The 13550-nt window shown below is 44.1% G+C and overlaps 1 protein-coding gene across 2 annotated transcripts in view; it reads left to right on the forward strand.

Moving 5' to 3' along the window:
• The first annotated feature begins 9455 nt into the window (after positions 1 to 9455).
• Positions 9456 to 13550, forward strand: part of SYT5 (synaptotagmin 5) — a 51476-nt gene continuing 47381 nt past the window's right edge. The window contains exon 1 of one of the 2 annotated variants that reach the window (XM_060780466.2): positions 9456 to 9538. The gene's annotated coding sequence lies outside the window, so the exon portion shown is untranslated. The remainder of the gene's footprint in view (positions 9539 to 13550) is intronic. The other variant, XM_060780464.2, reaches the window with a different exon arrangement.

A 13550-nucleotide genomic window follows, 5' to 3' on the forward strand; every position in this document is an offset into this window, starting at 1 on the left:
GTGTTTTGGACTTCAACTCCCACAATTCCTGGCTCAGGCCCCTTCCTTTTCCCCCTCAGCCACTGCAACTGCAACTCCCAAATGACAAAATCTATTTCCCCAAACCCCACCAGTATTCAAATTTGGGTATATTGGGTATTTGTGCCAAATTTGATCCAATGAATGAAAATACATATGACATATTAGATATTTACATTATGATTCATAACATAACAAAATTACAGTTATGAAGTAGCAACAAAAATAATGTTATGTTTGGGGGTCACCACAATCTAAGAAACTGTATTAAGGGGTCACGGCATTAGGAAGGTTGAGAAACACTGCTCGAAATGGTCTTCTGCATGCACTCTTCAGGTTTATCTCTGTATACGTATACAGAGAGAAAAAGAGAAAGAGAGAGAGAAGAGAGAGAAGAGAGAGAGAAAGCGAGAGAGGAAAGGTGGAACTAGGGACTCCCTTAATACACACTCTTTCAATCCCACGCTCAGCCGAATTGTATGGAGTTTGGACATTCAAAACAGGCTCTCAAATGGACTCAAGGGCTACTTGGTGAAATCATACTCCCTTTTTCTCAATGTGGAAATGACAGAGAGGTTCTTTGGTTGCTCAGGCAACCTAAGTGTCAGCTCCATAAAGTTGCCATAGTAATGCTCTCAGATCCTTCCCTGTATTTTTTCCCCCCTTTCCTCTTCCGCCAGGTCAGGGCTCTCTGCAAATGATCAGATCTGACTCTCATTTCTGACAGGGAAGAAGGAAAGAACAGGCTTCTTGTTGTTTCTAGGAGCCGAGCTTGGAAATATGAGATTTTGGGGATTGCAACTCCTCAAATATTGAAGACAACATAGCTAGTGATGTGGGAGTTCTGGGAGTTATTATTTTTGAATAATTAATGCAAAGACAGTAAGACACTCTCCCATTTTTGTAGAGGATACATGTCACCGGAAACCACAGACAGAACTGAACACCATTAAGTACTTGATTTCTGGATCCAGCATATCATGCTGCAGGATTTAGATAATCCTAAAAAAAAACTTCAATAGGAAATTCTTAACCCTATGTGGTGTCTCAGCCTGGTTGTTCAATGATTTTCTTCTACATTTATTATAGTTATGAACTCACATACTACATTTATTGCAGCATTTCTCAACCTGGGGATTGGGACCCTTGGGTGGATCGTGAAGGGGTGTCACAGGGGTTGCCAAAGACCACCAGAAAACACAGTATTTTCTGTTGGTCATGGGGGCTCTGTGTAGGAAGTCTTGCCCAATTCTATCACTGGTGGGGTTCAGAATGCTCTTTGATTGTAGGTGAACTATAAATCCCAGAAATGACAACTCGCAAATGCCAAGGTCTATTTTCCCCAAACTCGATCAGGGTTCACATTTGGGCGTATTTAGTATTTGTGCCAAATGTGAACCCTCACCCCATCAGAATTCAGTGTGCCAAGTTTGCTCAAACATCATTGTTTGAGTTCTCAGTGCTCGCTGGATGTAGGTGAACTACAACTCCCAAACTCAAGGACAATGCCCACCAACACCCCCCCCCCCCCCCCCCAGTATTTTCTGTTAGTCGTGGAGTTCTGTTTCGTTCAATGCCATTGGCGGTGGAGTTCAGAATGCTCTTTGATTGTAGGTTAACTATAAATCCCAGCAACTACAACTCCCAAATGACAAAATCAACCTCCCATCCCCACCCCACCAGAATTCAGTGTGCCAAATTTGGTCCAGTGAATGAAAACTACAACTTCTAAATGACAAAATCAATCCCCTGTCCCAACCCCACCAGTATTCAAATTTGGGTGTATCGAGTATTTGTGCCAATTTTTTTTCCAGTGAATTAAAATACATTCTGCATATCAGATACTTACATTACGATTCATCACAGTAGCAAAATTACAGTTATGAAGTAGCAACATAATGTAAATCGATGTTAAATAATGTTATGGTTGTGAGGTCACCACAACATGAGGAATTGTTTTAAGGGGTCGCGACATTAGGAAGGTTGAGAAACACTTCTTTTCCTTCTTTTCCAGCTAATATAATGGAAATCTGATTCCTCTTCTTTTGAAGGATGGTAACTTTGCTTTGGTCAGTAATGATTCCTTTCATTTCTCTCTCTGCAGCAATTGCAAAGTGCAGAAAGTATTTCGTGAAACCTTATCTCCCAACTGCTTTAATGTGTTTATCCTCAAAATGGTGTTTCTGGTGGTGCATGGGTATGGCAAATCTTGCTCTAAGGGCGCACTTACACTGTAGAATGAATGCAGTTTGACTAAGGTTCAATGCTACGGAATCCTGGGAGTTATAGTTTGATGAGGTTCCAGGCCTCTTTGGCAGAGAAGGTGAAAAACTGTGTTGTGACAGTTAGTACACAACTGTGGCAGTTAAATGTCAAAGTGAATCAATTCCACAGAGTAGATGCACCCCAAGAGGTTAATTTTAAAATAGGTTTGCAGCACTTTGAAGTCAATAAAGGACAAACTGGGAAGAGGAGAATGAAGCTGGGAAAATTTAAAAACAGATGAAAAAATGGGATGGCAGGGGATTCTTGGGGATCATCTCTGCCAAACCAGGATAGTTGGAGGGTATGGATAATATGAAGAAAATTCTATGCATATGGAGGGAAATTGTTGAATCCCATTGTCAGTAGGTCATCAATTGTACCCACTGTTTAACATTTACACAAACAATCAGCCACTGTCAGAAGGGACAGAGAGTTTCATCTATGCTGATGATCGTGCCATCACTGCCCAAGCAGGGAACTTTGAAATGGTTGAACAGAAGCTCTCCAAAGTTTAAGGTGTCTATTACAGGGAAAAACAGCTGATTCCTAATCCATCTAAAATGCAGACATGTGCTTTTCACCTTAAGAACAGACAAGCATCTCAAGCTCTGAGGATTATCTGGGAAGGAATCCCATTGGAGTATCGCAGCACTCCAAAATACCTGGGGGTTACTCTGGATCATGCTCTGACTTACAAGAAGTATTCCCTGAATATCAACCAAAAAGTGCACTAGAAACAATATCATATGAAAGCTGATTGGCACAACCTGGGGGTCACAACCAGACACAGTGAAGACATCTGCTGAATACACATGCCCAGTGTGGAACACACCTCAGTATGTTAAAACAGTGGATGTGGCTCTTAATGAGAAATGCCACATTATCACAGGATATCTATGCACAGGATATCTATGCACCTCACTACTGGAGAAATTATATTGTCTAGCTGGTATTGCACCACCAGACATCTGTATGGTGGTCCGCGAGAAGGCCTTACTGGTGCATTATTTAAACTGTTATATTTATTCATATAATGATCTGATCATCATACTCAATATATCCCATATGCATGGGGGTATTGGGGTACGATACAAAAGGTTTGCTACGGTAGACCCTCTGTCACTCAGATTCAGACCCCCCCCCCCCAAATCAAAATCCTGGCTACGGCCCTGTGCCGGGAAGTAGCAGGTAATCATGAAAGGACCAAGGCAGTGACATCTCCGGCCCATCCTGTTTGGTTATCAGCCAGCACACCAACGCCTTAAATCAAGAAATAGCTTTGTAAGATCTACAGAGTTATTCGCAGGAACACCTCAGCAAGCGAGAGTCCAAAAGTGGCAGGCTAAAACTCAGAATCTCAACCCATAGCTGGTACCAAATGAAAGACTCCCTCCTGGGCATGGAAGGCACTGAACAAACTGCTCTTTGGCACCACAAGATGCAGAGCCAGCCTTAAGAAATGAGGCTACAAAGTGAAATCCACAACATGCGAGTGTGGAGAAGAGCCAAACCACACACCACCTATTAAAATGCAGTCTTAGCTCCACCACATGCACAATGGAGGACCTTCTTTTAGCAACAGCGGAGGCACTCCAAGTGGCCAGCTTCTGGTCAAAGGACATTTAGCATAATGCCAAGTTTTTAAATGTTGTTTGTGTTTTTAAGTACATTACAACTGTACCCTCAATTTGCTTCTGACAGGATAAATAAATCAATTGTACTTGAGTGCATTTTCCAGGAGAGGGCAGTGATGTCAGCTTTTCCCTGGTCACATCTCTTTCCCATTCACACACACAGCGTTTACACACCCACATGCTCTTCAGACAATTCAGACTCCCCTATCTATCATCCTCTTTGCTAAATATAAACAGACCAACCTTTTCTCGAGCTGTCTTCAACAATCAGACCTCCCCATCTGCAATCCCTTGCAGGGCTTCTGCCTCACAAAAAGGTGTATGGTTCACCCTCTCTCAACCTTAGGATCTTCCACATTTCTTGTACTACAATACCTGTCATCCCCAACTGACAGCAAATCCAAAGGGATCTGTATTCCAATGTATCAGGGAATATTATAGAATCATAGAGTTCAAAGAGACCACATGGACCATCTAGTCCAACCCCCTGCCGTTCAGGAAAAGCACAATCAAAGCACCCTCGGCAGATGGTCATCCAGCCTCTGTTTCAAAGCCTCCAAGGAAGGAGCTTTCACCACATTACATCCCTTTTTTTCACTGACAATTTCCCTCTGTCTGGGAGCAGCAAGTGACTTGTAGCCTTCATTATTTATTTATTTATTGTTGTGTCAGGAGTGACTTGAGAAACTGCAAGTCGCTTCTAATGTGAGAGAATTGGCTGTCTGCAAGGATGTTGCCCAGGGGACGCCTGGATGATTTGATGTTTTTATCATCCTTGTGGGAGGCTTCTCTCATGTCCCCACATGAGGAACTGGAGCTGATAGAGGGAGCTCATCCGCCTCTCCCTGGATTTGAACCTGTGACCTGTGTCCTGCCGGCACAGGTGTTTAACCCACTGTGCCACTGGGGGCTCCTTGTGGCCTTCATTATTCAGTTGGATTATTATGCCCATTATCCCCAGCCAGCATAACTAATCCTTGGGGAATATGGAATTCTTCTGGAGGATCATGTATTTCCTATTTCTGCTCTAACCTATGGTGCACAGCATGATTAATAGCAGGCAGGGTCTAAATAATATCCTAAAGGCACCAATTGCATTTGATCTTGGATGCTAAGCAGGGCAGCCTTGGTTAGTACCTAGATGGGACACCATCAATGAATACCAGGTGCTGTAAGCTATGTTTTAAATGAAGGTACTGGCAAAAATCACCTCTGAGTATTTCTCGCCTAAGAAAACTCTGTGAAATTCATTACCATGAGTTGACAAGTGATTGGAAGGCAAACACACACACACCAGCTGCAACATATGACACTTCCCGCGTGTCATAAATCTCGCCACCATTCTACAGCACACACACCTGTGGTTGTTTTGTTCCCACCTCCTCATATTCATTCACTCTTTCTTTTTTTTTTTTAAATGGTTTTTATTAAGTTTTTCACAATCCACACAAGGAAAGAAGGGGAACAAAAAACAAGAAGATAGAACAGTAGGAAAGGGATAGGTGCACACAGAAAAGAACAAAAAAAACCCCACCATATCTAACTAACATCTAATACATACAAAACAGCTACTCAAACTATTCTAAAATGACTTCCACTCCAACCTCAGGATCTTTTCAAAATATTTCTTCACCTTAATTTTCTATTCTTGTCCCATTGTTTTTTCAGCTTTCTTCTCATAATCATATATCAGGGACCAATCTGTCCTCCTCAAAACTCTTCCTTCATTTCTTCTCATCAAAAAAGTTAATTCGTCCATGTCTCTTATTTCTTTAATTTTCTTCCACCAGTCTTCAATACTCGGGACCTCACCATTCTTCCAATACTCTTTCTTAGTATCTTCCTTACAACTTCTTTCTCTTTTCCTCTTCCATGTGTGACGTGCCTCAAATATAATTGTTCTCCACTCCACTTCCCTCAGTTTGAAGCCAGCTATTAAAAACAAACACCTCTGGAAGTTTTGTGTTGCTGAAATCTGTGATGATTATCACTATATTTTTTAAAAATCATAAAAATCAGGCAGGATCTGGTGCCTCTGAGGTATTAGTAAAGGTAAAGTTTTTCCCCTGACATTAAGTCCAGTCGTGTCCAACTCTTGGGGTTGGTGCGTGCTCATATCCATTATTATTATTATTATTATTATTATTATTATTATTATTATTAGCTTGGGGAACCGGCAGTGCCCAGGTTATTTGACAAAGGCATTGTCTGCTTCAAATTGAGTCTAGATCCAATGTCAGCTGGTTCAGAGGGTATGGGTGAACTCCCATATGCAAGTCCCATTGTTGATGGTCCATTGTCCTCCAAACCGCACCAGGATGTAGAGTGGGTCATGGGGGTTCTGTCTGCCAAGTTTGGTGGGTCACAGTGGTCTCAGGAAGTGAGTGAAGGTATTGATTTATTGAGTGAAGGTGTTTAATTGATTTGTTGTGGTTTTATATTATATATTAATGTTTTTAATTGTATTTATGATATTGTGTGCATTGAATTGTTGCCTGTAAACCACCTTGAGTCGCCTGCAGGCTGAGAAAGACAGTATACAAGTACAGTAAATAAATAAATATCAATTTTTAAGCCAAAGAGCCGCCGTTGTCCGTAGACACCTCCAAGGTCATGTTGCCAGCATGACTGCATGGAGCACCGTTACATTCCCACCAGCGCAGTATCTATTGATCTAATCACATTTACATGTTTTTGAACGGCTAGGTTGGCAGAAGCTGGGGCTGACAGCAGGAGGTCACGCCACTCCCCGAATTCGAACATGTGACCTTTTAGTCAACAAGTTTAGCAGTTCAGCGGTTTCATCACTGCACCACAGGGGGTACCCAGGTATTAGTTTCATAGAATCACAGAGCTGGAAGAGACCCTCAGGGCACACAACCAAACCACTCCCAACAGATGGCCATCCAGCTTTGAGTTAAAAACCCCTAGAGATGGAGCCTGTAATTTCTTTGCAATCTCTAATTGGAATCTCTTTTCCTGCTATTTAAATCAATTGCTCTGCATCCTAGTCTTTCCTGTTGAAATCCAATGACTTTATTAGAACCAAGTCAAGTGTCCAAAGAGAGCATCACAGCTTTTGTCTTGTTCATTGCGCTGTGGTTACTAGACCCCCTGCATCCATCACAAATATGCCCTGAAAGGAAGCAACAGATCTGCTCTTTCCAGCCACTCATGCTTGAACAACTCAATGACAGATACAGGAGGATGGGCAACGCAGCATCCAATACGTGATCTCATATTTCTCCCTTCCGTACACAAGCTTCCCAACCATATAAACAGTCAGCTGTCCATTCTCTCTCGCAAGCAGGTTGAAAAGTCATCTTAGTTTCTGAATCCAATAGTTTTATCTCCCCCAAGGTGAGAAATATGAGGCCCTAAGACAACAAGGGCACAGTGGGTTAAAGCGCTGAGTTGCAGAAGGCTGGTAGTTCGAATCCAGGGAGCGGGGTGAGCTCCTGTCATTAGCCCCAGCTTCTGCCAACCTAGCAGTTCAAAAACATGCAAATGTGAGTAAATCAATAGGAACTGCTTCGGCAGAATGGTAGCAGTGCTCCATGCAGTCATGCTGGCCACATGACATAGGAGGAATCTATGAGCAACACCAGCTCTTTAGCTTAGAAATGGAGATGAGCACCAGAATAGGACACAACTATACTTAATGTCAGGGGAAAACCTTTGTGTGTGTGTGGGGGGGGGGGGGGGGTTGACCTTTCTAGTTTGCCTGGACTACTTATGGGGAAGGAAGGAAGGAAGGAAGGAAGGAAGGAAGGAAGGAAGGAAGAAAGAAAAGGTAATTCGCACTTCTTGGAATTTAAATTACTGCAATACTAGAAATTTGAGGACTGAAGGAAAATTTCATGGTGGAGGCAGAATTCTGATTTAGAGTCAATATCTTCTTTTTCCCCATGGCAACTACACTACAGTTCCCTCAACACTATTTAACATCATCCAACAAGCCATTTTTTTTTCAAAATCAGAAAAGAATTTCCAGCATTTTTTGAAGGGAATCCAAAGCAAAGCATGCCCCACAAGACTCCTGAAGCAGAAAAACGTACACCCTGACTTTTGCCCCTCTGCTTCTTTGAGTCCTAAGTAACATATTATGTGTTATTGAAGGCTTTCATGGCCGGAATCACTGGGTTGCTGTGAGTTTTCAGGGCTGTATGGCCATGTTCCAGAAGCATTCTCTCCTGATGTTTTGCCCACATCTATGGCAGGCATCCTCAGAGGTTGAGGGGTCTGTTGGAAATTAGGCAAAATGGGGTTTATATATCTGTGGAATGTCCAAGGTGGGAGAAAGAACTCTTTTCTGTTGGAGGCACGTGTGAATGTTGCAATTGGCCATTGCTTCAAGGCCTGGCTGCTTCCTACCTGGGGGAATCCTTTGTTGGGAGGTGTATGCTGGCCCTGATTGTTTCATGTCTGGAATTCCCCTGTTTTCTGAGTATTGTTCTTTATTTACTGTCCTGATTTTGGAATTTTTAAATTTCTGGTAGCCAGATTTTGTTCATTTGCATGGTTTCCTCCTTTCTGTTGAAATTGTCCACATGCTTGTGGATTTCAATGGCTGAGGATGTCTGCCATAGATATGGGAGGAATGTCAGGAGTGAATGCTTCTGGAACATGGCCATACAGCCCGGAAAACTCACAGCAATCTAGTGATTCCAGCCATGAAAGCTTTTGACAACACAATTCCAGAAGGTTTAACATTATGGGATCTAGAAGAGCCTGCATACCCTGAAGGCACCATATTCTGTTTGATCTTAGAACTTTGGTTGATAATTTGATACCTGTATCCCCTAATCATGGAGGAATACCAGGTGTGTGCAGCTCTGTGCTTTCAAGTCACCTGTTGACTTATTGCAACCACATGAATTTTATAGGATTTTCCTCGGCCAGGAATACTCAGAAGTGGTTTTGCCAGTCTCTTCCTCTGAACCGGCTGTTAGGAATTGTGGGAGTTGAAGTCCAAAACACCCGGAGGGCCAAAGTTTGCCCATGCCTGATTTAGAGGTAAGAAAGTGGAGCAATTGATTCAAACTGCAGGGAAAGAGATTCCACCTAAACATTAAGAAGAACTTACTGATTCTCAGAGCTGTTTGACTGGAAGAAGCTTCCTGGATGGCCATCTGTTGGGAGTGTTTGGATTGGGTGGCCCTGGTGGTCTCTTCCGACTCTATGATTGTATGCTAGCCCCTTCCCCAAAGCCCTCCCAGGTTTCCTAAAGCATTTAAAGGCGCTAAAGAAACGCTACCTCCTGGCTGCCTTCCTGCCTCCCTTCCTTCCTTCCTTCTTCTCTAGGCTATGTAAACCCCACCTCCCCTTCCTCGGGGCCCCACCCTTCACCAGCCACGTTTCAGCACCAAGCAGCGCGGACAGCTCCCCGGCCCCAGAGAGGGAAGAAGGGAGGGGGAAAGGGGAGGGAGAGAGGAGAGGAAAAAGAAGAGGAGGAGGAGGGGGCCCCACGCCCACCAGCCCAGCCTCCTGCCTCTCCTCGCCGCCTCCATCTCTCGCCTGGCTTTGGAGCCACCGCCTCGCCAACAACATCCCTGCTGGGAAGACGAGCCCAGGGAGGGAGGAAGAGGAAGAAGAGGAGGAAGAAGAAGAGGAAGCAAAGGGTAAGAGGCGCCCCTTGGGCACTTAAGGCATTGTGCGCCCAAAGAGATCAGGGCTTCAGTTGTTTGGTTCATCCTTCCTTTCTTCTTTGTTCCTTTCTTCCTTGTTTCTTCTTTCTTTCCTCCCCTCCTTCTTTGTTTGTTCCTGCTTTCCTTTTTGTTCCTTCCCTCTGCTGTCCTTCTTTTATCGCCCCCTATTTCTTTTTTTCCTTCCATTCCTTTCCCTCCCCTCCCCTTGTTCTTTCTTTCCTTCTTTTTTCTTCCTGCCTGCCTTCTTTCTTTCCTTTTCTCCTTTCTTCTCTCCCTCTTTCTCTCCTTCCCCTTCATTCCTTCCTTTTTGATTCCCACCTGCCTTCCTGCCTGCCGTTCTTTCTTCATTGCCTCTCTCTCTTTCCTTCCTTCCTTTCTTTCTGCCTTCTTTCTTCCTCCTTTCTTCCCTTTTCCTCCCTTCCTTTCCTCTCTCCTTCCTCCCTTCTTTCCTTGCTTTTTCCTTCCTTCCCTCTTTCCTTCCTTTCTTCCCTCTTTCCCTCCTCTCTTCTCTCTTTCCTTCCTTCCCTCTTTCCTCTCCTCTTTCCCTCCTTTTTCCTGCCTTCCTTCCCTCTTTTCTTCCTTCCTTCCTTCCTTCCTTCCTTCCTTCCCTCCCTCCCTCATTCCTCCCTTCTTCTTTTCTTTCTTCCCTTTCCTTCCTCCCTTCCTTCCCTCTTCCTCCCTTCCTTTCCTCCCTCCTTTCCTTGCTTTTCCCTTCCCTCCGTCTTTTCTTCCCTCCTTCCTTTCCTCCTTCCTTCCTTCCCCCTCTTTCCTTCCTTCCTTCCTTCTCTCCTTCATTTCTCCCTCTCCTCTTCCCTTTCTTCCTACCCTTCTTCCTTCCTTTCCTCCCTCCTCCCTCCCCTCTCTCCTTGCTTTTTCCTTTCTTCCCTCTTTTCTTCCTTTCTTCCCCCCTTCCTTCCTGCTTTCCTTCCTTCCTTTCCTCCTTCCTTCTGTCCTTCCTCCCTTCCTTCCTTCCTTCTCTCCTTCCTCCCCTCTTTTCTACCTTTTTCCTTCCTTCCCTATTTTCTTCCTATATTTCCTCTTTCCTTCCCTCCTACCCTTCTTCCTTCCTTTCCTCCCTCCTCCTTCCCCTCTTTCCTTGCTTTTTCCTTCCTTCCCTCTTTTCTTCCTTTCTTCCCTCCTTCCCTCTTTCCTTCCCTCCTTCCTTCCCTCCCTCTTTCCTTCCTGTCTTCTCTCCTTCCTTCTTTCCTTCCTTCCTTCCTTTCTTCCCACCCTCTGGGCCGGCGAAGGAAAAGAAAGAGGGAGATGTTTGATAAGGAGGCACAATTCTTTCCCGAAGTGTTAATGCAAGGCTCCAAAAAGTGATCCTGTTTTCCCCCTTGTTGGATGTGCGAGGTGGGTTTGGAAACCTTCCTTCCCCCAACTTTGCTACAGGTGTTGGATTTAAGCTCCCATCATCCCCAGCTCCTTCTGGGATATAGATGGACCTCTTTTTTCTTGCCCCATGCGGAGTCTTCCAGAAGGAAGATATTTGGAACGGGCTTTGGAACTTCACCAGCATCTGCAGAAGTTGGGCAACAGGTCCCACCATCCCCAGACCCATTCTGGGATATATAGAGGGAGAGTGTAGCGCAAAACCAGATCCCTTTTTTGATCGTAAACATATTCAGTGGGCTTTGGCCTCTCCCTTCCCTGACTTTGTACAGGTGTTGTATTACAGCTCCGATCATGCCCAGTCTTCTCCTCCAATGATATATATCAGGCCTGGGCAAAATTGGGCCCTCCGGGTGTTTTGGACTCCAACTCCCACAATTCCTAACAGCCTCAGGCAAAAGGAAAGGGCCTGAGGCTTTTAGGAATTGTGGGAGTTGGAGTCCAAAACACCAAGAGGGCCCAAGTTTGCCCAGGCCTGATACTGATGGATTTCTACCATCTATGGATTTCCACAGAAAACATCTCCCATTGTCTCTTTCCCTGATGTGCTAGGGATGATGGGAGTTGTAGTGTGGTTCTCTGGATGACTGCCAGATTGGGAGAAGCTGATATACAATATAGCTGGGTGTCCCCCATTTATTCTACTCACCCACGCCAACAATATTAGCATTAAACTGAAATATGGGAAGGAAAAATATTATCTACACACATATAAGGGTATGCCAGTGGGGTCAATGGGATCTTCCCACTGATTGCCAAGGATTTGGGCATCTATGCCCTTTCCCACAGATAGTGCCGCTCAATAGGGCAAGGCTAATGGTGCTCCCTTGTACTGTAACTTCGACCACCGCCCCCTTTAAATTCTACAAAAATCAATGTAATCCATTTCAAGGCTGAACTAAGGAAGGAATCCAGTCAGATGCAGGGAGAAAGATGGTCATGGAGGATGGGGCCTTTCTGGTTTACTCTATGTGTGTGTGAATGGGGCATACATATAGAGACACATATCTAATCCCTTCAGCATTTGCATAGAGAAAAAAGAGAAGGATATATTTATCTTATTGTTGTCATTATTATTGGAAATACCACAAGATTAGTTCACAGCAAACAAGATCACTACGCTGGCTTTTGCATTGGATCACACGTCAGACACTTCCCAAGTGTCTTGGACTGTGTGATGCATTGGCGAATAATGCGTGCAGATACAAGTAGGGTGGCCTTTTGCAGCTGGCAGCTGGTAATTCTGTCAGTGCCGATTGTTTTTAAGTGGAGGCCAAGGTCCTTGGGCACTGCACCCAGTGTGCCGATCACTACTGGGACCACCTTTACTGGCTTGTGCCAGAGTCTTTGCAATTCGATCTTTAAATCCTCACATCGTGTCAGCTTTTCCAGTTGCTTCTCATCAATTCTGCTGTCACCTGAGATTGCAACATTGATGACCCATACTTTGCCCCCCCCCCACAATCATGAAGTCAGAAGTATTGTGTTCCAAAATTATTATTATTAATTATTATTACTTATGAATTATTATTATTATTTGAAACACAACAAGATGAGTCCATAGCAAACAAGATCACTATGCTGATTGTTGTATTGAATCACACGTTGGACACTTCCCAAGTGTCTAGGACTGTGTGATGTATTGGTGAATAATGCATGCAGATCCCAGTAGGGTGGCCTTTAGCAGCTGACGGATGGTAATTTTGTCAGTGCTGATTGTGTTTAAGTGCAGGCCAAGGTCTTTAGGCACTGCACCCAGTGTGCCGATCACCACTGGGACCACCCTGACTGGCTTGTGCCAGAGTCTTTGCAGTTCGATCTTTAAATCCTCAAATTGTGTAAGTCTTTCCAGTTGCTTCTCATCAATTCTGCTGTCGTCTGGGATTGCAACATTGACGATCCATACTTTGATTTTTTCCACGATCATGAGGTCAGGAGTATTGTGCTCCAAAATTATTTATTATTATTATTATTATTATTATTATTATTATTATTATTATTATTATATCTTCCCGTGTTATGTTACATTTCCTTCTTCTGGGCATCACTCTGTGTTATGAAGAAGAGGCAGGTTTTTCTTTCTCTTTCAACCTGCACAAGATACATTGGCAGAGAGGGGAAGACTTTGAAAACAGTGAGAATCATACATTTTCCTTTTGGAGATGGGCATTGGCCATGATAAGTGGGCTCATCTGTGCCCTAATAAGAAGGAGGTGACGTTGGTTCATTGGGGAGCCTTTGCTTTCCACAGCAAAGCTGATGGGAATTGCTGGATGTGACCCATCAATAATTCAAGGCCAAGCAAGCAAGCTGTTGTCTTTGGTGGGTGGGGCAGGGCTACTAGTCTTTAAAAGCTCTCAGCGTAGAAAACCTACCATCTTGTAGCTTGATCTGTATGGAGCAAAGTGGACTTTGTGCTGCTCTTCATGCTAAGAGCTTCGCTGTGGAATGGAACAATATAAGGCTAAAAGTTGTTGCTGTTATTGTTGTGTGCCTTCAAGTCATTTCCAAATGGGTTTCGGGAATGGGTTTCCAGGGCTGAGTGATGAATCAAACCCTGGTCTCCAGTGGTCAAGCCACTACACCATGCTAA

This window comes from Anolis sagrei, chromosome 6 (genome assembly GCF_037176765.1).
Source record: "Anolis sagrei isolate rAnoSag1 chromosome 6, rAnoSag1.mat, whole genome shotgun sequence".
NCBI classification, from domain to species: Eukaryota; Metazoa; Chordata; class Lepidosauria; order Squamata; family Dactyloidae; genus Anolis; species Anolis sagrei.